Raw genomic sequence first — 22,724 nt, 5'->3', positions numbered from 1 at the left:
GCTAAATCTGAGGCCATTCAAGCCTGACAGTATGCTGGCTTCATGGGAAAACGTCTGTTGGAGCCATGTTCTGTAAAAGAGCATCACTTTGGGTAACAAACATAAAACTACTCCTTAAACCACACATGGGTCACTATGGCGGGGTGGCGTGGGATATTGTAATTAAACTGATTTCTAAAAATAACCGCAGCATCCACATTGTCCTTTCTTCAAACACTCGAACATTTAAGTGTTCATTACATTGGTTTCTCTAACATGGTATCTGATAATTTGGTACATTGTTAAGCATAATGCTATGTGACAAACTTGAACTTGTGGGTCAAATGTTGGGGTTCTGCCTACTTTAACCAAGAATTGGGAATTTTTTTGTTGTGTACCTAATAACTCAGGATTTTAAGAAGAAACTATTTCTTTGTATTATTCACTTAGCTACCGATTACTCATTTTTCTTATTTAAAAAAAAGGAAAACCAGATCTCCTTTGCTATCCAGTAATGATGTCACAGCTAGGTAAGACAGTGCTTGTGTTCCAGAGAGAAGATGGTCAGGGTTCTCTGTGAGGGACTCAGTCCCATATTATTCCAAATTAAGCTTTTTTTAAAGAAATCTTTGTATTGTTTTACACGTTGTTCATATTGTAGACACTTACCCTGCATTGACAGAATTGAGTATTACCTACAAATTGAATTAATTCAAGCCATAAATATTCTGCATGACTGTTCTCCACCTCAAAATCCTCTACAGCAGAGAAAGAAGGAAGAAAGGAAGTGATGGGGGAAGTGCTTCTGTGTTTGTCTTACTGGATGATAAATAAAATACTGTTTGGCCAATGAGGCAGCAAGTTAGGCAGGACTAGGAGTCAAAGAGGATTCTGGGAAATGTAGTAGAGAAGTGGTGATCCAGGCAGGAAATGACATAACAAGGAGACTCATATTTAAGAAAGGAGAAATAGGAAGTGCCCCCTTTCCCCTTTGCCTCCTCCAGCGGTGGGATGTGAGCCACAAGCAAGAGAGGGCGCCAGCAGAAGGCATCCTCTATAAGATAAGTCTTATAAAATACATAGATGTATGATAGTTAAGACTGACCTAACAGACAAGAATCCCAGTCATTGGCCAAGCAGCTTTGTACCTAATATGTCTCTGAATTATTTTGTCCATCCATGCGGCAGGCAGAACTCAGGCGGCTGGCAGAGACTGCCCACGTGGCGGTGGTTCTCGGGCAGCTTTGGCGGAAAGATTTATCGTAACGAGGAAGGAGGGAGACAAGTAGGAGGGAGTGGGAGGGAGGGTGGGGAATAAATGGGAAGAAGAAAGGGATGAGAAGGAGGGGGAGGAGGGAGGAAGAAGGAAGGAAGGAAGGAAGGAAGGAAGGAAGGAAGGAAGGAAGGAAGGAAGGAAGGAAGGACATAAACTATATGTTGTTATCCTACACAGTTCCTCAGGAAAATCCCCAGGAGCTACAGACATGACTGTTGACACCAATAATGTCTGTGTTCAAACTTCTGATACAGCAGAGAGCTTCAAAATAGGATTTGTTCAGAAAAAAAAAGAGGGGAAAATGGGCAAAGCTTTCCCTGGGTCTCTGCAAAAATGAGCTCCAGAGGTTTCTGAGCAAACATTTCTAGGTTTTGAGGAAGTCTGACACCTCTGAAAAGTAACATATTTGAAGCAAGTGTATTAAGCATAAAAACTGGACTAGGGATCTTTTTGTGACTGGAGGGAGCTCCATCAGAAAAGCAAATGTGCCTCTCTGGTAGCAAGAAGACACGTATGCCCTTCAGTTAGCAAGAGTTGGGAGGTCCTAATCTGATGACCCCAAGTAGAGCACTCTCCAGCTGAAGAGACAGCTCAGCAGTTAATTAAGAGCCTTCATGCTCTTTCAGTAGACATGGGCTCAGTCCCCAGCACCTATAACTGCCTGTGACTCCAGCTTTGTTTGAGTGACTCAGTGTCCTTTAACAGCCTCCAGGGGCCATGTACACATACATACTAACATGCATACACAAATGCACACCGATAAGTCATAAAAACAAATCTATTTTTAAAAAAGATAAGGGGGAAATGCTCTGAGTCTCCCTATACAATTCCTTACAGCAAAGAACAATGGATTTTGATTCCTAGTTCTCATATCCAAGATAACAAGATGATATTGAATAAGCCTACACAAAGTATCCGTTAGATGGCAAAGAATGTATCAGAGTTCTTATATGCCTGAAGCCTCATTCCTTAGAACTTGAACCTCCTTCTCTCTGGTGCTGAGCCAGAGGGTATATGTCCATTTCACTAATTTAGTAGCCAGTACCATCTGTAAACCAATATCGAGGACAGACAAAGAAGAAAGGCAGCCTCCTGAGATGTTGAGGTCCACAAATACATAGCCACTGTGTTTATTCCCTGCTCCATCAGGGTGTGGTGTGCTGAGAAGGCCGATCTGACAGGGGTGGGAAGGCAGGCAGCAGGTATGCCATCAACAACAAACCCAGATTCTTAACATATGTTTAATTGGAGTACCTCTCCTCTAAAATACCCCTGATTCTAAGTCCACATCCTGATTTGCCCACTCTTGTTACCATTCCTGCTGCCTGTTCTGAATTAGGCCTTTGAGGTGGTCATTCTCCGGAAAGAAAAAAGGAAAATGAGAAGAGAGATGCAGAGTTGGGAATGTGAATGAAAGAGAATGGGAGAACACAACGGGAAGGGGTCATTAGCTGGAGTCTGCTTTCAGGAGCTGGGTTGTCTGGGTGAGGGAGAAAGACAAGGCAGAGCAAAAGAGAAATAGAAGCCAAAGGCTGGCCAAAGGTCATTTGCTGGCATCCCTACAAAAGAATGAAAATTACTTTTTGCAATAGAGCTCAATTTACAGATTATTTTGATTCTACGTCGTACTTCATCTCCAAGAATTGGTATAATCTAAAAGTGGTTGAAGTTATTAAAACAGTTTCCATAGTAGAAAATTAAATGATTTTATTAACTGTCAAAGTCAGTGTTAAACCGGGATAATTTGAATTATATTTCATATAGTGATCATGTCACCAGGATGTCTAAATATTCTTTGTAAAAGTAATAATCTTTGATTCTGATTTCTCATCTACAGAAAACTGACAAAAGATTAAGAGTATTAGCCACCATCTTTATTATTTTTAAAGTCTAAATAGGAGAATATATTTGGGGAAAATATTTATGTAAATATGTTTTCCACCATGAAAGAATTAACCCCTTGGGAGTCCATCTAATTTTTTCTTTGACAAATTTTCTTTTCAAAAGACTATGAAACTATTACAAATATGTTGTTACATGTATTCAAAATGAAACAGCAATAGCTTATGCTATTGAATTCATAAAATGCTAAATATCTTAATGAATATAATGAGAACAATATACTATACTGTTTCAAATCAGCAGATTGATTTTATATATGAATATATATGCATATACATGTATGTATATGTCATATCCATCATGTATCTGTCATCCATCATTTCACTATCTGACCCAAGTTTTTCTAAGTCATGTAAGAGTGCTTTTATAGTTAGCATCTATCTACATATAATCTATCAATCATGTATCTGTCATCTATCACTTAACTATCTGATGCAAGTTTTCCTAAGTCATGTAAGAGAGCTTGTAAAATAAGAACCTAGTGGTCTGCAAACATTATTTAGTAATAAACAGCACAGGTTACTTTTGCAATGACCCCCCAGGTTTGGTTCCCAGTACCTACATCAGGAGGCTCACAACCATCTGTAAATTCAACTCCAGGTAATCTGATGCCTCTGGCCTCCAAGACTGTACTTAAACACACACACACACACACACACACACACACACACACACACACACACACACACGTACACAAAATGAAAAAAGAAAAAAGTAAATCTTTTTTTAACAAAAAAAATAAGGTTCTATAAATAGAATAGAATAAATTTGTTTCCAACTTAGAGCTCTGGATTCTACAAATACTACTGATTATTCTTCAGGAAGCTTCAAGAGAAAATAGCAATTGTATTCAAGAATAAAATTCCAGTACCTGCCAGTGACATCAAAAACATTTTGAAGTAACTCTAGTTTCTAGACTAGTGGGTCTAGATGTCACTATCCTAAGCAAGCTTTACTCCTGTGTTCCATTTTCCAGAGCCTTGTCATGGTTGACAATGCAACAGCAATGAACCCTGAGCAGTTCGGTGACTCTGGAACTTGTAGACAATCAAGTCAGAGAATACCCCACAAAGAATGAGACCCAGCTATTCAGCCCACCAAGTGTGTACTGTCTTAAGGAAGGCCTGTCAATGCAAGCTGATACCCACTGTCTTCAATATCCATAATAAATATAATATTTATGAATGAAAATGAAGTTCTGATGGGCCAGTCTCACTTGATGGCAGTATTTATGCCCACCCAAATTATAAATATTATAAATAACTGCTTATGATCAGACTGTTATTTCAAATATGATGGTCTTCACTTCAATGCTAGGACAGAGTACATTTTCCCAAAACAATTTAACAGATGGTTAGTGTGCAATTTATAGTGCTAACTACTAAGTACACAATGACAAATACACTCTGTTCCCTGCCTTGAAGGAGTCTGTCCCCCCAAAACAACAAAGTAGCTAGAGATAGCCCAGGAGTTAAGAGCACTTACTAGAGTTCAGAGTAGACGTGGAGATGGTTTGTTTGGTTGGCACCAAAGGCCTTTGGAAAACTGAGCTAGCTCATACTTTGTAGGAGGTGACCTCACCTGTAGAATACATTGCCTTCTACTTCAGGAGCCTGAAAATGGCCTGAGGATGATTGGTGAATCACAGGTATTCCTAAGACTGGTTCTTATTAGCAGGAAAAACCAGAAGCCTCACTCTTCTTCTCCTTGATGCGAAATGAAACCAATGAAGTCAGCTACTATTCAGACAAGTGACTGAGTGCTATTCATTTGGGAGACACTATTCCTAAGGAAAGACTGGCCTTGGGCAGTCACTGCAAGGTTTTAGGGGCTGGAGAAAGAGTGTAGCTTGTGGGCCATTCAATAACACAGGAACAAATGATGGGCTACTCTATTGATGCTGTTAAGTTAAATCCACCTAATCAAAATCATAAGAAATGCTTTACCTCTCCATACATGTTTTTGTTATCCTACAAATAAAAAAATGTGGCTCAAAACCCTGGCACAGTGTCTGTCTACACGAGGCGGAATATTTGAGGAAGAGAATTGCCTGAGAGAAGCTTGTGTTACCAGATGCTTGGCATCGTGTAGTCAAAACATTTTGAATGTATTTTTAAAATAGTCTTCCAGATTTGTGACAACTTATAGCTAGCCATAGCCCTTATCTACATTTTGGAAGGGAGTTGGAAACCTGAGGTAGTTACTCAAATTATATAAGAAAATCGAACTCTCGTTGCCTTCCTAGCATGATCGCCCTTCGAAAAAGTAATTTAATTCTAAGTTAAGGAGGTCGGGGAGTCTTTCTACAGATTTCTTCAACATCGAATTTGACTTGAAAAATAATAGCCACAGAGGACATCAGTCATACCTTGGGCTTGCGTTATGAAAGATATCATTGCCACTAAGTTTTGATCTGTCCCTATGCTGGGAGATGCCAACTAATTCAGAAATCCACATCATTCTGTGCTTCTTTTTCTACTCCTTGATAGTAAGTATTATTGATTCCATACAAGTCAATTTACCCCATTCCTTTTCATTTTAGGATGAATGTTCAAGAACATAAATTTCAGTAAGGAAGAAAAATTAAAACATAATAGAGATTTTTTTCAACCCTTGAACAAAATTTTTCAATAGAAATTTTTGTTTTTCCCTGAAGATTATATGCCATGTGATTCCTACAGCAGGCCCTTTCTAGGAGCAAACAGTAGGTAGCTACATAGTTCAGTGGAGTTTTTACCTTGTAAGTTTTAGATAGGTATCCAGATATTTCAAAGGTAATTTTATTATCTAGGATAAGAAATTTTCTATTTGTTCTTAAGATTCTCTGTGTGACAAGCTGGGACTTTGCTTGCAACTGGTATGACGTCATTGTCAGGTTTAAGATAAGATGATGTCTGGTAGCAACCATAAAGTAAGTTTGCATACCAAGTGGGTCTTCAATAATTAAACCTTTCTGTGCTCATACTAAGTACAGTGTTCAATTAATTTTCAATTATTCCCAACTTCTCTTTGCTCTCCTTATATCTGGTATACTAGTAAAAGTAATGTTTGGTTAGTCTAGATTGTTATCCTTCTCTGAGTTCTACCATTAAGTTAAAGATAAAACAGTACTCCTGTAATTGCTCTGGTAGAGAAACCTAAACTGCACAGACTAGTTGACATCAAGTGCCAACAGCTTCAAAACAATCGATGAGTTAAAAATGAAAATGTCTCTCTCCAGGTTTCCTGCCAAGACCATCCTGAAACCTTATGTGCTTCAGTGGGTGTCATTGGGAGGGAGCACTCTGCTGAATGTTTTAATGCCATGGCAACAGAGTTCAACAGCTTTGGCCAAAGGTCCATGGATTTTGACTGAAGTGGAGGTTGGGTGCTGAGAGAGTCAGTCAAAGAATATGACCTAGATTTAAAGGATTTGGGGGTAGATTTGTGATGCAAGGATTTAATAATGGTACAGTTTGAGGTTTTGTTCTTAGGATTCTAATGTTCCATGTCTTTTCTCCTACCTAAGGATTTGCCTTCATCATTGGTGGTTTAAGTTAACTGCCAAGGGCTTGTAGAAAGAAGTTTTAACTCTCTGGCATGGCTTCATCATTGTCTGTCTTGAGAGGACAGTGAACAATTCACAGAATCTGGTTAGGAAAATCTGTCCCAGTAGATTATATTCTACTAGGAAAAAGAAAGTAGAACCAATGTTCATTTTTAACCAAAATATCATGGCAATATGAGGGCTGTGTGTCTAGGCAAAATCTCAAGTATGTATGGGACTGTTGATAACCCATGGGAGTCCACTAACACTACATATAATGCAAAGTATTTAATTTTCCATTTTCTCCAAGTTTCTACACATTTATTAGATATTTACTGAAGACTATGGTAGACAGAATGAGCATCCAGAGATATCAGAGCCCTGAGATTGTCTCCTTACATAGCACAGAAACTTTGGAAATGTGGTTACTGTGAGCATCTTAAAATGGGCATGCTATCCTGTGCTGGTTAATAGGACATTTACAAGTGAACAAATGAGGCAAGAGCATCCTCTCAGAGAAGGAAAAGTGAGGACACAAACCATCGGAGGACTGTGAGGGGAGCAAACTGGACCAGCCATGGCTGGCTTTGACAATGAATTAGGGTGGCCACTAGAAGCTGAGCAGATAGCCCAGAAATTGATTCTCCCCTGGAGCCTGCAGGAAAGAATGAAACTCTCTCCATCCCCCTCTATCTTAGCCACTCTAACCTCTAGTGGAAACTCAATGACTCCCTGTTGTTCTAAGCCTCTATTGTAGCAATCCCTTACAGAACAGGTGAGACACTAATACCAACCTCTGCTGTCCTTCAGCACCATCCTAGGTACTAGGAACAACCCAGGAAAAACAACCCAGCTTTTGCTCTACTGAGGTACATGAGTCCTACAGGTCCTTTGCCTTTAGCCCGGGAAGAAATTAAGCCAGAGAAAATTAGCATGATTTCCCCATGGAAAATCTGTCTTCATAAACCTCCCTATGACTTCTGCATCCTGTGAATATGGGGCCTTGGAGAGCGCACCCTGCCACACAATCTGTTACCAAGGACTGTGCTGCCTTCCTCTTACCCTGGATGATGTTAATACCAATCTAGTATTTTTGTTCATGGGGAATTAGAACCATCTATAGAACATGGTCCTGAAGGGGCTGGACCAGCTTAAGATATAACTACAAGAGAAGTGTCTTTCTCCAGGGCAGGGGCACATAATGGAAAAACCCTATGCAAGGGGATTTGAATCACAGAAACAAAGCGACAGTGTTGGAAGTCAGAACTTGAGGTTTTGAGCCCTTCCAGTCACTTCTCTTCACAGACACTAGGTGCCACGGTTCCAGCTGTTGCTGCAGAATCTGATGGGGAAGTTTGCCTTTTGTACCCTACTTTCCAGCACAGTGTGGATTACAAAGGGAAATTAGCATGTGAAGAAACCCTTTGGAATCTAAAGGGGCCACGTTCCTTCTCTTGATATATTATTTGGCTGGATATGTTGGTGTCATTTTCAAATGTGGGGTCTGATTTAATAGAGGCAGCCAACAACCATGGATCTCATCAAATGGGGCTCAGAACATATATAATAGCTTTCAGTTGAGAGGGTGTGGGGAGAGCCATACAAAATATTTTCAAGTTTTGGAGCGGTCTGACCAATAAGGCAAAATGTATTCAAAGGGAGCTGAGAAATCAAGCTTAAGGATCTTGTTTTTCAGGGCTATTATAGACAATTCGTTATAATTTATCACACTGATACTCTTAGATTGGACGAAGCCCAAACACAACTGAGTTCGATGCATATTAAATTACCTCTTACTTAAAAGGAGGGTGGTCTTACCAGGGCAAGATGGAGTTCATTAGCAAGCCGAGAAGGTTTCCTTAACTCTTCATTATCTGGGTTCACATTGTTTCGGATTCACCCAGCAGCAATGGGCATCTTTCTTTTTTCAGTTCTTGGAAAATCACCCTGGGCCCTTCATGATCTTACCAGTTTCCAACTCTAAAATCAGTGATAAAATGTTCCTCCTTGCAAGCCTATAAACAAAGCACAGATTGCTGTAAAATCTGCTTGTACTCTTTGCATAAAATTAGTTGGTATTCTGACTGGCGCACACACACAGTGGGTGTGCTGTGGCTTGTTCAAAATTTATGGCTACATGCCCAATGGTCAACACTGCTAGCTACCTATGTCATTAGAGGAAGAATATGGTCAAGTCAGGACTTGGTTCTACATGGTCTTTAATAGAGCTCCAGGCCCTTTCCAGAACTGGGAACTTCAACGTCTGTCTAAATACCCTTTAATTTGTGTGTCCTATGTCTTAGGATCAGTAATGGGTTTAATCCGTAAATGTCCTCTAAAGAGATGCAAATTTAATCAGTTGATTCTAAAGGTATTTTTTTAACTTTATCTATTTTTTTAATTTTTAAGATGACATAGAAATTGATGGGTTTCTTTATGACATTTTCGTTCATAAATATCACTGTGCTTTGTTTTGGGTAATTCCTCTCCCTCACTGTCCTCCCCAGACCCACTCTTCTCTCATTGGCCTCCCTTTCCCTGTCCCCAATAGGCCTCGCACAAATTCTATTATTCCCCCTAAGTGAGACCTCGTCTTCTCCTCTCAAGGTCCCATATGAAGAAATGTTAATTCACTATACTTTTGTCTCTTGGTTGCTTGTTATTTGGTTCCTTCTTTTTAAAATTAGCTCATGCTGACCTCTAGGAAATTTGATTCCTATTTATCCACTAGTGTACATAAATGTGTTAAGTGGGGGTTACCTGAGCTGAGACAGGAGCCCTCCAGGAGAGATTGCCACTCCTCTCATATGAAACATCAGAGATCTGCCAGTCACCTGATTCATCTCCATTCAGAATAAGCATATTCAACTATTTTCAGAGCTGGGTTCACTCAAATGTTCCCACCTCAGTGCAAGACTCTACTTCCTATTTGCTTCCCCAGGGTCTGCATTAGCCAACAGTGTTTAAGATGAGGAAAGACCTCCTCTCAATGGACAATTCCGATTTCTTTCAAACTTTAGAATGGTTCCACTGATTCCAAGAACTACCACAGCTAGCAAAGCCACCGCAGCAACCTAGACCAACCATGTAAAGAGTCCACATGTGGTTGAATAATTGGGGTTTCTTCTTTTGATTTTTTTCCTTGATGGTTCCCCTATAATTTCTGACCTAAGTGGCTTGGTAATGATGCTCTAATGTGGGATAGCCTGTGACTGTTTGGCTGAATCCTCCAAGTGGGAGTTAAATTTACTAATAAGCGGTTGTTGAGTGGCATATGGAGGTGATATTTTCTTCCTCCTTTTCCTACAATTAGCCTATTTATGATTGTGCTTGGAAACAGGTGAGGGAAAGGTCAAGAGTGGGAAGGGAAGAGAGGGGAGAAGAAAGAGAAAGAAAAGAGAAGGGGGAATAGAAGCGAAAGGGAAGGGAAAAGAAAAGGGAAACTGATAACTGAACTCATTCTTCTTTGGCTTCTATAGCTAAAGTGAAAGGAATGAGTAACAAGCTAAGTTGACTCTTTTTATTATATGTGCCTGTCCTATCAAGACTGGGGAGAGGGACCGTGCCATATTTATGAATGCTGTGTTTGCCCCTTTGCAAGAACTGAACACTTTTTCAATAAAAATAAATTTAATTTGTGGCTACACTTCAAAGAAGATGGTCGGTTGGTAAAAGTGGAGAGGTCCCAGCCCTAGATTTAGAGAAATTGTGTGGCTGAATCCCTTAGCATAGCTTTCATGTGGCTGAGTGAGCCATTCTAGAAAACCCCAAGCATTTTTTGAAGACACTAAACTGGTGACATGCAAAATTCTTCCCTCCCTTTCTCCTATTAATCCTTCCTGTCTGAACAAGCACTGAAGTGAACACTGCCTACATGCTTCCTGTCGATCAGAGCTCTTCCTCTTTTGTGAACAGAGTAATCTGTTTTCTCTAGTTGATACTCAAAAATGGATGAGTGTCAACACATACCAAATATATAAATTTTTATCTTCTTTAATTAAGCAAGATTTAGACATTCACATTGAAGAAAGCTGGTGCTTTTTGCATACATAGGTAATCTGTGTATTCCTGGCTTTTTATTATTTTTGTCCCTGGAAGCAAAAGGAAGCTTTACGTTTGTGCCTCATGTCTATTCCAATCTTGGATAACAACTTCTGCTGCATTAATGCTGAAAACAGAAAATAAAGTTAGTAATTGATACAAAGGCCATAGAGGGGAAAAAAGCATCTTTGACGTGAGAATGTTTCATGAGACGTTGTTGTCAGATACAATGACATAACCCCATTCTTAGCATAGTAAAAAATTTAAGAATACATGTATCCAGGATAGCCAGGGTTACAAAGGGAAACCCTGTCTTGAAAAAAATAAATGTGTAAGAAATGTGAATTTATCATAAGACAATAGACAGATTAATAAATAGATGATAGGTAGGTAGAGATAGATAGATAGATAGATAGATAGATAGATAGATAGATAGATAGATAGAATAGTCATGATGCTACTGTTAAATTTTTTCACCACCTGAGTTCATTATTGAAAAATTTTGCTCTCTTTTATTTTGTTTTAGTGCAGAATATTTTATGCCACTTCAAAAGATTCAATTGATTCATTATAGACTCATTTTAAAAAAAAGATAAACCCAAATCAAGAGATAGCTACAAAGTACTTCTCAAAACAGTTGGGAGTGTCAAAAACAGTGGAAATTTCAAGAACTGCCCCCGCCTGGAAAGGCCAAAGGAGACATGGGAGTCAAATGTAAAGAGGACTCCTGAATGGGGTCCTTGAATAAGAAAAGAACTGGATGTAAAAGCAGAGAACATCTGGATGAAGTGTGGGCTTTAGTTTGTAGGAATGTAAGCATGGTCTCCTCTGTTCTCGCAAATTCTCTGTGTTAACATGGTGACAAGATGCTCACAATAGGAAATTGGCATGGTGTTTGTGGGAACCGACTCCACAGCTTTCCTAGAAAAAATTAAACCTATTTTAAAAAGCTGTTCCGATGACCAGCTGTGAGGACTGAATAGTAGGAATGAGAACCACTTTTTCTTTTGTAAACCAATTTTGTAATGGAAACAAATTTGGCCTTTACAACCAGGAAATGGAAATTCTGCAACTGTTTTGCTCTGTGACATATGGCAGCTCAGTGACAGGATGACACCTCACATGTGCTAAGTTCTGGTGTATCATGTGGTGGAGGGCAGAGGCTGTTACTTCTAAGAATGACTGCACTGTCACCAACTGGCTTAGGGCCTTGCTGCTAGCTAGACTTCAGCAAGAATGTCAAAACTCTGTGTGTGCGTGTGTGTGTGTGTGTGTGTGTGTACATTTTAAACTTGGATTTTTGGTGTGTGTCTCAAAGTTGAAGCCTCTCTGGGTACATGCAACTCAAATCTTTCTTTCATATTTAATGAATAAACTTTTAAACTTTGTCTTCAACTTCCAAAAAGTAACCATGTTGCTTAAGATGATTCTGTCTTCCCATGAGACTACTATAAAATTAAAAGATACATGAATTTTCATTTCATGTTTCTTGAGTTTATAAGAGTGTTCCCCAGCTCTTGTGTAGATGCTTCTAAATGAGAAAACTCCTTTGTTTGTTAAAATCCTCAGGGAGACTATTGTTTTTGTTTTGTTTTGTTTTTATAACAATAAATAACAATGCATCTTGAGGGGATAGACATACAAAGAGTTTGGGGAATTTTAATGATGGTTTTGGTTAGGTTGCACAGTGACAAGACAAAAAAAAAAAAAAAAAAAAAAAAAAATGCTCTTCCAAAGCAGTGGCAATAAACACAGAGCTTGACAGGAGTGCCCCGATCGGTGTCCCAGCGGTGACAAGCTGTTCAGTAGGCTCTCATGAAAAGATTAATTGGCCTCAATCAGTTCTCAGCAGGAATACCCACCTCATGGTAAATATCACCACAATTGGTACTAATTGTCACCTGTCACAGCTCATAGGCTGGGAGCTGAGTGAGGAGGACAACTATCTTGACGGGACCAGCAGAAACCAAGCTGTAAAGGGATCTGGGGATCACTGCCAAGGCCGCTCACTACAGCAGGCAGGGGGCCCAACCAGTCCTCTCTGCCATGTGGGGAGGCACAAGATTCAGCGTGGTTCCTGTCCCACAGAAGTTAGGAAATCAGAAGTGTAGTGCATGAAAAAGAGATGGGTGTGTCCCAGAAATAGGGGTTAACAATCCCAGCCTGAAGTTCAAGCTTGGACTTTGTCACTTTGTGTTCATTTGATTGTAGGTCAGTGGCTATACTTCCATGAGCCTATGTTTTCTTATCTGGAAACACAAAGATGAAATAACCACCTAACAGGACTGATATAGTTATGTCTGAGACCTGTTTAAGTTTGTTATCAAAGCCTCAGGATGTCCCCAAACCAAAGAGTTATGGAATGTACGGTGATAGCAATTTTTGTAAGCTTGCCCAATAATGAACAAAAAACTTAGCATGTCCCTGTCTTCACAGATAGCCATGCCAAAAAACAAGCTAGGCCCTTCGATATCAAAGTCATTTATCATGGTCTAAGCATGGGATCATTACAGAGAAGAAGTGAAGCAAAGAGGGGCATAAAAACTAACAACAATGAAGGAAAGAAAGAGATGGAATGTATAACAGATGCCTCAGCTGGCCCAATTTTTTTTTTTTTTTTTTTTTTTTTTTGGTTTTTCGAGACAGGTTTCCTGTGGCTTTGGAGGCTGTCCTGGAACTAGCTCTTGTAGACCAGGCTGGTCTCGAACTCATAGAGATCTGCCTGCCTCTGCCTCCCGAGTACTGAGATTAAAGGCGTGCACCACCACCGCACAGCCAGGTAGCCCAAATTTTAAAATGATGTGTGTTCCCATAAAGGAAATACCATAGGCACTGTTCTACATTTTATGAAGATACAGTCACCCCCACAAGAATGCAGAGCCACACCCTACTAAAGTACTCACTTAAGAATTGTGTCAAATCTCTCTGTGATAGGAACACCGGGCTCATGTTACATACCTGGACCACCAGGTCTCTCCCTCTAGTTTGGTATATCCAAGCCTGGACACAGACATCTGTAGGTATTTGCTTGCTCACTTGCTTGGTTATTTTTTTAAACTAAGAAAAGGTTGCTTGTGGTCTAGAACATGATGGGCTGATACGTGAATGCAATAGAGGCAGACTCAAACTATCTAGCATGCATTCCTTCGTGTACTTACTTTTTAATGTGTATTATGTAGTTAGAACATGTATACACTCTTTAGCAATTCTCAAATATGCAATATATTATTAGCTATAGCCACGAGGATATACAAATAGATCTTCGATTTCTTCTGCCTCAGTAAAATTGTGTGTTCTTTGACTATTCAATCAACATATCCATAACCTTCCTCACAGACAGAATATATAATATTCAAATGTATGTGAAAATTGATTTAAAGTACTCTCCACTTTTGACTATACAACAAACTTCTTAAAAATATCAATGCTGAGTATAGGATGTAGCCTAAGCATAGGTGATTATTTTTTCCTATAAGTTCTCTGCTTAATGGTAAAATACGTACAAATTTGGAATGACACTGACTTAGAAAATAACTTGAATGGTACCTGTACATGACAAGCAATCAACAATCAGATATAAAGTCATGTCACAGATAGGTAGATTATACTTCTGATGTGACATCTAGTTGTCAAGAATAACTCAAATGACTTAAGCTATAAAACAAATACTGATAAGAATCCTCAAGTCATTAAGACTGGACCAAGGATTATGATAAAGATTGGGAGAAAGATACATTGACCAAAATGAGGGCTCCTCTGGATTGTCATTAGGTTTGCAGATATTTCTTCAGATCAAGAGATAAGTCATTCCTAGCTGGGCAGTGGTGGCGCACACCTTTAGTCCCAGCACTTGGGAGGCAAAAGGCAAGTGGATCTATGTGAGTTCGAGGCCAGCCTTGTCTTCAAAGCCACACAAAGAAACCCTGACATTCCTAACTATATGTGGGGCATATTGTTTATAATGCCCTCAAAGTGTTTCAGTGAACTCTAATTGCCCAGGAACTGGGGTAGGACAAAGAAAATGCCCTTTGTGTCTTCAGGGTGAGAACTGTCACACTCCTTTTATCAACTGACAATTACTACAGAAATGCTGAGGTCTACCTGTAATCTCAGTACTTGGGAGACTGAGGCCGGAAGATGGCAAGTTAGAAGCATAGCAAGCATTGTGTTGCATAGCAAGAAAATATCTCAAAGGTGAGTAAATAAAGATTAATGTTTAGATAGCACACAATTATTGAGGTGACTACTATTGAAATCAAACAAAACCTCACAGAAGAAATAAAAGCATATGAAAATAGTAGAAACCATGTATTTCATTGTAGAATTTAAAGTGGTAAAACCATTTTAAAAATACAGTGGTTCCAGAAAAAAATTACAAATAGAACTTCAATAAGATCCTGCCATTCTAATTATGAATTATATGAATTAAAATCACATCCCAAAGAAGTATCTTCATGGCCATGTTCATGGCAACATTACTCACAAAATCCGAAAGGAAAGAGCAATCCAAGTGTGATGTGGTAGCTAAATTAATAAACCAAATGTGACCAATAAGGACAACTGATTGTTTCTCAGCATTAAAAGGAAGGAAATTTTATATTTGCTACCACGTGACATCCAGGGGATATTCTGCTACCACGTGCTCTGGACGAGCAGCCTGTGCTCTTAACCGTTGAGCCATCTCTCTAGCCCTTGCCATTCTTTTAAATAAATAATTTTAAAGTGTGTCAAAAACAAGGGCTGAAAAATTCTCAGTTGGTAAAATGCCAGATGCACATGCTTGAGGACATGAATTTAGATCCCCAGCACCTATGCAAAACCCCTGACACAACGGAGTGTGTCCATAACCCCAGAACCCTGCAGGCAGAGACTGGAGTGGCTAGCCAGGTCTGCTAATCAGTGAGTTCCAGACTAAGGAGATCATGTCTCAAAACAGCAATCAGGAGAAATGATTGAAGAAGACATCCTTTTGTTGACCTCTGGCTTCCGCATACTGTGTACCCACAAACATGTATGGCCAAGATCTGGGCCCTAGACGTCTGCTAATACTGCTTTCTATATCAGAGCCTCTTTGGGCATGGAAACCAGAGGCGATGCTCAGAAAAAAATTCAAGAGCAATGAATAATTACCTGAACAAATAGCAATCACAGTGATCCAGATGTTTGTTCCAAAGATAAGAGGACTGGTAAGCCCACAAAGTTGGAAACATATCTGCACACTTTAAAATTGATTCATACTTCACATACTGTACATCATGCTTGGTTTTGGGGTCAACTCACCACAAATTTCCAGGGAGCCTTACCTGAAGAACTGTCTAACTGCCTTGATTGATGCGGAAGGACCCATTCCAACTGTAGGCTCCTGGTAGCAGCCCAGATGAAAACAGAAGGAAGATCTTGCCTTTTGCTTCTTGGCCTTCCCTCCTGCCAGGAGTTGATTTACCCCATCGATGCTGCTGCTGCTGCTGATGGTGGTGGTGGTGGTGATGGTGATGCCTTCACTGACAGGTGAACCAGTTTCCAGTCTTCCATCATGGGCTACAGAACTGCCGCTGTCCTGCAAACTTCCAGGCTTCCAGGTCCAGATTGGCACTACTGGGGCACCCCACTTTGTCAACTGAGTAACTGTTGGTTGTCACACACCCACTCCAAGTGAGAGGCAGCTGTGGTGGGAGTACTAGGACTGTGAAGGCATTCAGCTTCAAGGACTGAGTTAACTCCCAGGTTCTCAGACTCCTAAACATAATTTTAGCTGTTGTTACTATTTTAAATGTGACAGGAAATCCATACACACGCGCGCGCACACACACACACACACACACACACACACACACATGTATATTCATCCCATTTGTTCTGCTCCTCTGGAGAACCCTGGCTAATGTACCATACATCCACATTTGTCATCTCCAGCTCTGTGCCTTTTTAACAAATTTCCAAAGATGTGTGCCTATCCCTTATCCTTGCGTGGCTTCTCACATAGGTAACTCTCTGAGCCCTCATCCATATTACATCCCACACAGTGCTTCCTGCCCTTTCATTGCTGACCAGCATTCACAAGGACTTGTCATATATTATGTGCCCCTCCTTGGTGGATGGGTATTTCAGTTGTTTCTGCTTTTTGACTGTTATTAGCAGTGCCGTTATGAACATTAGTGCATAGGTTTTCAAGGAAACATCAGTATCTGGTGATTTGGGGTATTCACGTGGGAGTAGAATTTCCGGGTCACATGGTAACTGTTCAGTCTCACTAGACCAGTTTGCAAAGCAGCTGCACCATGCATGCATGCCCACTAGCAGTTTAGTGAGCATTCCGTTTTCCCCACATTCCAGTCAATGCTTGTAGTTTGCCCCCTACCCTTTGTGTTGTCACTGGGCAGCCCCTGCTGTATATGTGCAAGGGTCTCGCTAGTGAAAGCCATGCCAATTCCAAGGAATTGTAAACTAGCTTGTTGGGGATGGTTGGCTTCCAAGTTTTAAAGAAATCAAATTTTAGAATCAGCTGCTTTGTGTGTGTGTGTGTGTGTGTGTGTGTGTGTGTGTGTGTGTGTGTGTGTGTGTGTGTGTGTGACAGGACAGCTAACTCAGTCTCTGCCAAAGAGATCCCAGCACCAATCAAGGAACGACTTGGTGTACATGGTCACTCCTGGAGCTTGGAATAATGGCGTACATACCAGGACAGACTGTCAGAACTCGAGGGAGGACATGAATGGGGAGAATGGATCCTTTCCCTCCATCTCCATGGGAGTGTCAACTCATGTCTCCCGGGGGCTTCATCACCTTCACACCTTCAACACATGAGCTTTTGGTAGCAACATTCTCCAATTACATGTGTTTCCATTAACAAAAGAAATGTCTCTGTGAGGTTTTTTTTTTGTGGGGGGGGTGGTCCTTGCAGACACACACACTAGTTCAGTGGGAAGCAGATGGATCCGATCTGTCTGCCTCACAGCCTTCTGACAGTTAAGCATTTACTTTAAGGCAAATAAAATGTCAGCCACCATTAGACAGCATCTGGCAGCAATATGGCCATTCCATCCCTGGGGACCGACCTCTCCCCCAGAAGAGATGGTACTTGAAATAGGAGAGGCTTTTGGATGCAGGACCTCCATCCCTCCCACCCAGGCATGGTGGCTAGGGAGTGGGCAGAGTGCCACCCACAGAAGGACAGGGGGAACGAGATCAAATATGAACCTAGGGGGCAAGCTTCCCAGACGGCAGTGACCAAAGACTGTTCACCCTCGGAATATGGGTCTGTGGTTAAGGAGGAGTCTGATTCCTAAGCTGGCCTAGATTAACTCTATAAAATGTAAAACAGCCTCCACAGCCACTTGAAGGAGGCTTGGGGCTGACTGAATTGAATGTAGTGGTATACCATGAGTGAAGGAAGACACTCAAAGTAGAGTCTCCGCCCTCTGGAATTCCCCCATGAATGGGGCAAAACAACCTGAGTTCTCCTGAAACAGAGGAGAGGATGTGTAGCCCTCTCTGATGGGTGCATCCGTTTGGGGACGTGTGACAATACGGCTGAAGCTGATTTGCAGAAATGCCTGTAACTAGGCTATCTGCTCCAGGTTGAAAAGTAGGACATGTCTTCAATAGTCTCTCAGCAAGCGCACCTGTGGAAGACACCAACGCTTATCGGTGTCTTCCTCACACACGGTGTTGGGATGTGCCCTGTCCTGATTTGGGAGAAACTGGGCTTTTTAAATAAACAAAATGTGCTGTGTGTCCTGTTAGGAAGGACTTCCTCCACGTCACACACCCCACCCCCGTAGCACTGCCTCTGTGTGCAATATATTCAGAATCACCAGTTTTACATCAAGCTTTTAACATCGAGGCTTATCATATTTCTAGGCCTTTGATTTGGCCAACAACATGGCCACATCAATGAAATCATGAGCTTTGTGAAAACAGAGTTCAACTGGAGTGTCAGGAGCATTTACTCGGATGAAACAGTTAACGTTGTGCAAACATTCTCACCAACTTCATGACTTGTCTCTCACAGGAACTACTTCCCTAGGCTATCCCACTCTAAAGGCTATCCATATATTTTGTTTCAAAATGAAGGCCCTAACACTTTAAAGAATAAAATATAATAACTAAAAATTTAAATGTCTGGTCTACAGAGGGAGTGTTAGGATAGGCTCCAAAGCTACGCAGAGAAACCCTGTCTCAAAAAAACAAAAAAAAAAATTTCAAATGTAAGAATATCTGTATACACATGCGTTTGATTTCTTTGTTTGTTCTAGCCATGTAGCCCAGGTTGGCCCTGAACTCCTGACTCTCGAGCCTCTGCTGGAATTGCAAGCATGTAACCCTGTGATGGGTCGCATGTGTATTCTTATAGAGCCCAGGAAAATAAAGGAAAAAGAAAACATCCTGAATCCAATTCATTTTACTTGCCTAAGCTTCCTTATCTTAATTTAATAATGCCTTATTACAATGTTAAATAGCTAAGCTAACACATGACCTTAATGCCTAGGAAAGTGACAAATTTTAAACTAACATTAATATTAATAAAATGCTTTCCAAGATAATTGTCTTTGGAAAATATGCTGCTAAAAATGAGAGCAGGAAAAAATAATAATAATAACCCCATCTTCTTTTTTTAGACATGTCAACTGCTTTTCCTGAGACGCATTTTCCTCCTTTTTACCAGACAGCTGTAAGTGGGTGGATGATACCACCATTCGAGCTTTTCACTGGCAGTTAGTAAATTCCTTGACAGTACAGGCAGCAGCAGTAGTGAAGTCAGTAGCTCTATGAGAATCAGGGGGATGTGGATGTCTCCAAGACCCTCCTCTGATCATAGTCTATGCAAAGTACCCCAAATATCAAGTGTGGCAAACCCTGGAGCTGTTTGCTGAACTTTCTGTACATAAACGTATTGGTTGTGTGAATAGAGGTGGATGCACAAAGAAGGCAGAATGTTGGTAGAATGTATATTTATGTAGCTCATCACATAATGTTACTGTGTTATAATTGATATGATGTGCTCACTAGGAATAAAATTGATTAATGTGATTATACTTCATTTTCACAATGTCAGATGAAAATGAGAGTATGTGCTTTTATTCCTCTTAACGATGTCATCAAAATGGCTTTTCAGAAAAACAAAGTTAACTGTGGTGATTGATACCACACCTCAACATGGGGTTATTCTTCTGCGGCATTCACTTGACTGTTTACTGAAATTAAATAGAATTCTGGATCCCAAGTGGGACATTAGGATACAGGGAAAGTTCTGAAGTGATTTAGCAGATCTCAGTGCTAAGTGTTTGATGAATGAATGAATAAATGAATGAATGAATGAATGAATGAAGATGGAACCAGTAAATGAATGGGAAAGAAGGTATTAGTTCCAGCCCATGGAGTGGATTTCAATTCATTGTTAGCTCTGTCTGTTAGTTTCAGAAATACCTCTTACTGCTTGTTCTCCTCCAGTTCATTCCAGCAACAAACTGCACGAGATTTGCAGGAGAAATTGCTGGGACTTAACAGAAACAGGGAAGCAATCAAGTGGTTGAATTCCGGGTTTTTCCAATTGAATGACATTCCTTTATCCATATTGATTTGGGCTTTGGTAAATTCAATTGGTGATACCACCTGGATGATTTTAAGACTCTCTGAAGCTTTTTTTTTTAAACTTTCCAACATAGCTCAAGGAGCATAAGAATTTCATCAGTTGAAAGCTAAGAAGCGTTTCTGTGGGGTGTGTAAAACAAGAAGCTGACCAGCATTATGTTCTTTTTCTTTAATTCAGCGTCATTATTCAGAGTTATTCTTAGACATTATGAAAACCAGATCAGGGCATGGGCATGTTCTCTGTCGAATTGTGTTCATGGAATTGGAACTGAAAATCATTCAAACTAGGAAAACATGACATTGAAAAATAGCCTACATTCTTTCTTTTACCTTGGAGTGCCTGAGAGAGAAGGCACTTTTCTTTTTGACTGGGGAGTCTTGTGAGGATCACAGCAGCTTTTATTTTTTGCTGTCACCAAGAAATGGACAGATGTGGTGACTCATAACTTTAATCCCAGCCCTTGTGAGGCAAAGACACAAAGATCTCTATGAGTTCAAGGCCAGTCTGATCTTCATAGTGAGTTCCAGGACAGCCAGGGCAGCATAGTGAGAAAGACCTTGTCTCAAAACACCCAGAAAGAGAGCTGGGCATTGGTGGTCTATGGCTTTAATCCCAGCACTCGGGAGGCAGAGGCAGGCAGATCTCTGTGAGTTCAAGGCCAGCCTGGTCTCCAGAGCGAGTGCCAAGATAGGCTCTAAAGCTACACAGAGAAACCCTATCTCAAAAAACCAAAAAAAAACAAACAAAAAAAAAAAAACCACCCAGAAAGAGAGGTGAGGATGGAAGAAGGAAGAAGGGAGAGAGAAGAAAGAGAGAATGGAAGGAGGACAGAAACTGGATAGTAAGGGAAGAAAAGAAAGTTAGGAAACAGCAAGGGAGAGAAGGAGGGAGGGAGGGAGGGAGGGAGGGAGGGAGGGGAGGGAGGGAGGGAGGGAGGGAGGAGGGAGGGAGGAGGGAGGGAGGGGAAGTTTAGCTTTCCAGTCAAGAGCAAGTCACAGTTTCCCTTGATCACTATTCTAATTGTTTAACCGTTATAGTGTTTTGATGCTTGCTTGCTCAAAGCTTGTGCTTTTCCCATGGTCCCTTCCAGCCCAGTCAAGTAGCAGACTATTCTTCAGCAATCTCCAGTCCTCTTTTATTATATCACCACTGTGAAATGCATTTCTTTTCTTCTGTATCTACTCAGTTTTCCACAAAGACCAAGGTCTGATACATCCTATTCCATGAAACCTTTATAAGCACCCTGCTTTTTCCATAATCTATCTCCCTCTAACTAAAACTAATCTTCCCTGAGCCTTTAGCTGCTACACACACACACACACACACACACACACACACACACACACACACACACACACACACACGTTTAATGGCATCCAGTATTGTAATCATGGCTACTCCTTTAGCATATAAGCTGGGTACACTCAAGACACACCAGATAAGCAAATTCCACTATCCTCTTTCTCTGCCAAGGCATGTGACTGCCCTCACAGTGGTATCTATGCCAAGGGACACCTTTCTCTACTTCTCATGAAGGCACTGCCTCCATTAGCAGTGCCTCTGCTCATCTGAACCTGTGTTGCTTCCCTTCCGGTTAGTAGAGCTCACATCTGTTGGGGCATTCACTGTGCCTTTATTTACACCATTCTTGATATAATGCCTTCCTTCTACATAGTTCAGTAACTGCTCATTGAGTTTAAATGAAGGAGTGATGTGTGTTTATTGAAAACACTACTTCGCCTTATAAATGCAATATGGGAAGTGCTTCAGGAATCACAAGGGATGCAGCAGACGTGGGAGTTGTCTGGCTTCAAGTGCCTCAGCTAAGTTGTTTCACATGAGCTGCAGTGCCAAGTAGTCTTTCATGGGGTTTCAGAAGCCACACTGTGACATTATGACAGGACATGGTCAAGTTGGATTGAGGTCCATTCGTGACTGCTTGTTAAAATAGGCAAAGGGTAACACTGAGAATTGTTTGAAGTAGGCAGGAAAAGGGCATGGAAAATGCCCGTGAGAGGTAAGGGAACTTCCGTAGGAGCAGGTTGGATCCTTCCGAGGTCAGGATGCTTCCTAGAAGTCTATATTATGCCAAAAACAAACAAAAAATGAAAAAACACCAGTGTTAAAATTCTTGAAGCTAGAATCACTTTGCCTCTGTGCTGCACTCGGCATAAAAAACTGCTTGGTTGGGGAATTAATAGTGTTTCTGTCACAATTTTACTCAAGAGACGGAAAATGTCTACAATACAAACTTCCTCTACCACAAAACAATGATGTATTTAAGATAGGTTTTATGCCTATTTGACAACACAGCCAAGACTTCAAATTTCAGATTTCAAAGGGGTAAGCCCTTGGCTGACCTCTAAAAAGTCCTGTGTTAGTGTATAAAATGTCCTACTGTGTATTTCACA

General features: G+C 40.7%; 1 protein-coding gene across 6 annotated transcripts in view; it reads left to right on the top strand.

Annotated features, from left to right (window-relative positions):
• The window catches only part of Dync1i1 (dynein cytoplasmic 1 intermediate chain 1), a 270,227-nt gene that overhangs the window by 183,652 nt on the left and 63,851 nt on the right, over window positions 1-22,724 (top strand). The window lies entirely within an intron of this gene.

Source organism: Cricetulus griseus (genome assembly GCF_003668045.3).
Source record: "Cricetulus griseus strain 17A/GY chromosome 1 unlocalized genomic scaffold, alternate assembly CriGri-PICRH-1.0 chr1_0, whole genome shotgun sequence".
Taxonomy (NCBI): domain Eukaryota; kingdom Metazoa; phylum Chordata; class Mammalia; order Rodentia; family Cricetidae; genus Cricetulus; species Cricetulus griseus.
Note: the sequence above shows the minus strand (reverse complement) of the source record. Positions and strands in the feature narration are given on the sequence as shown.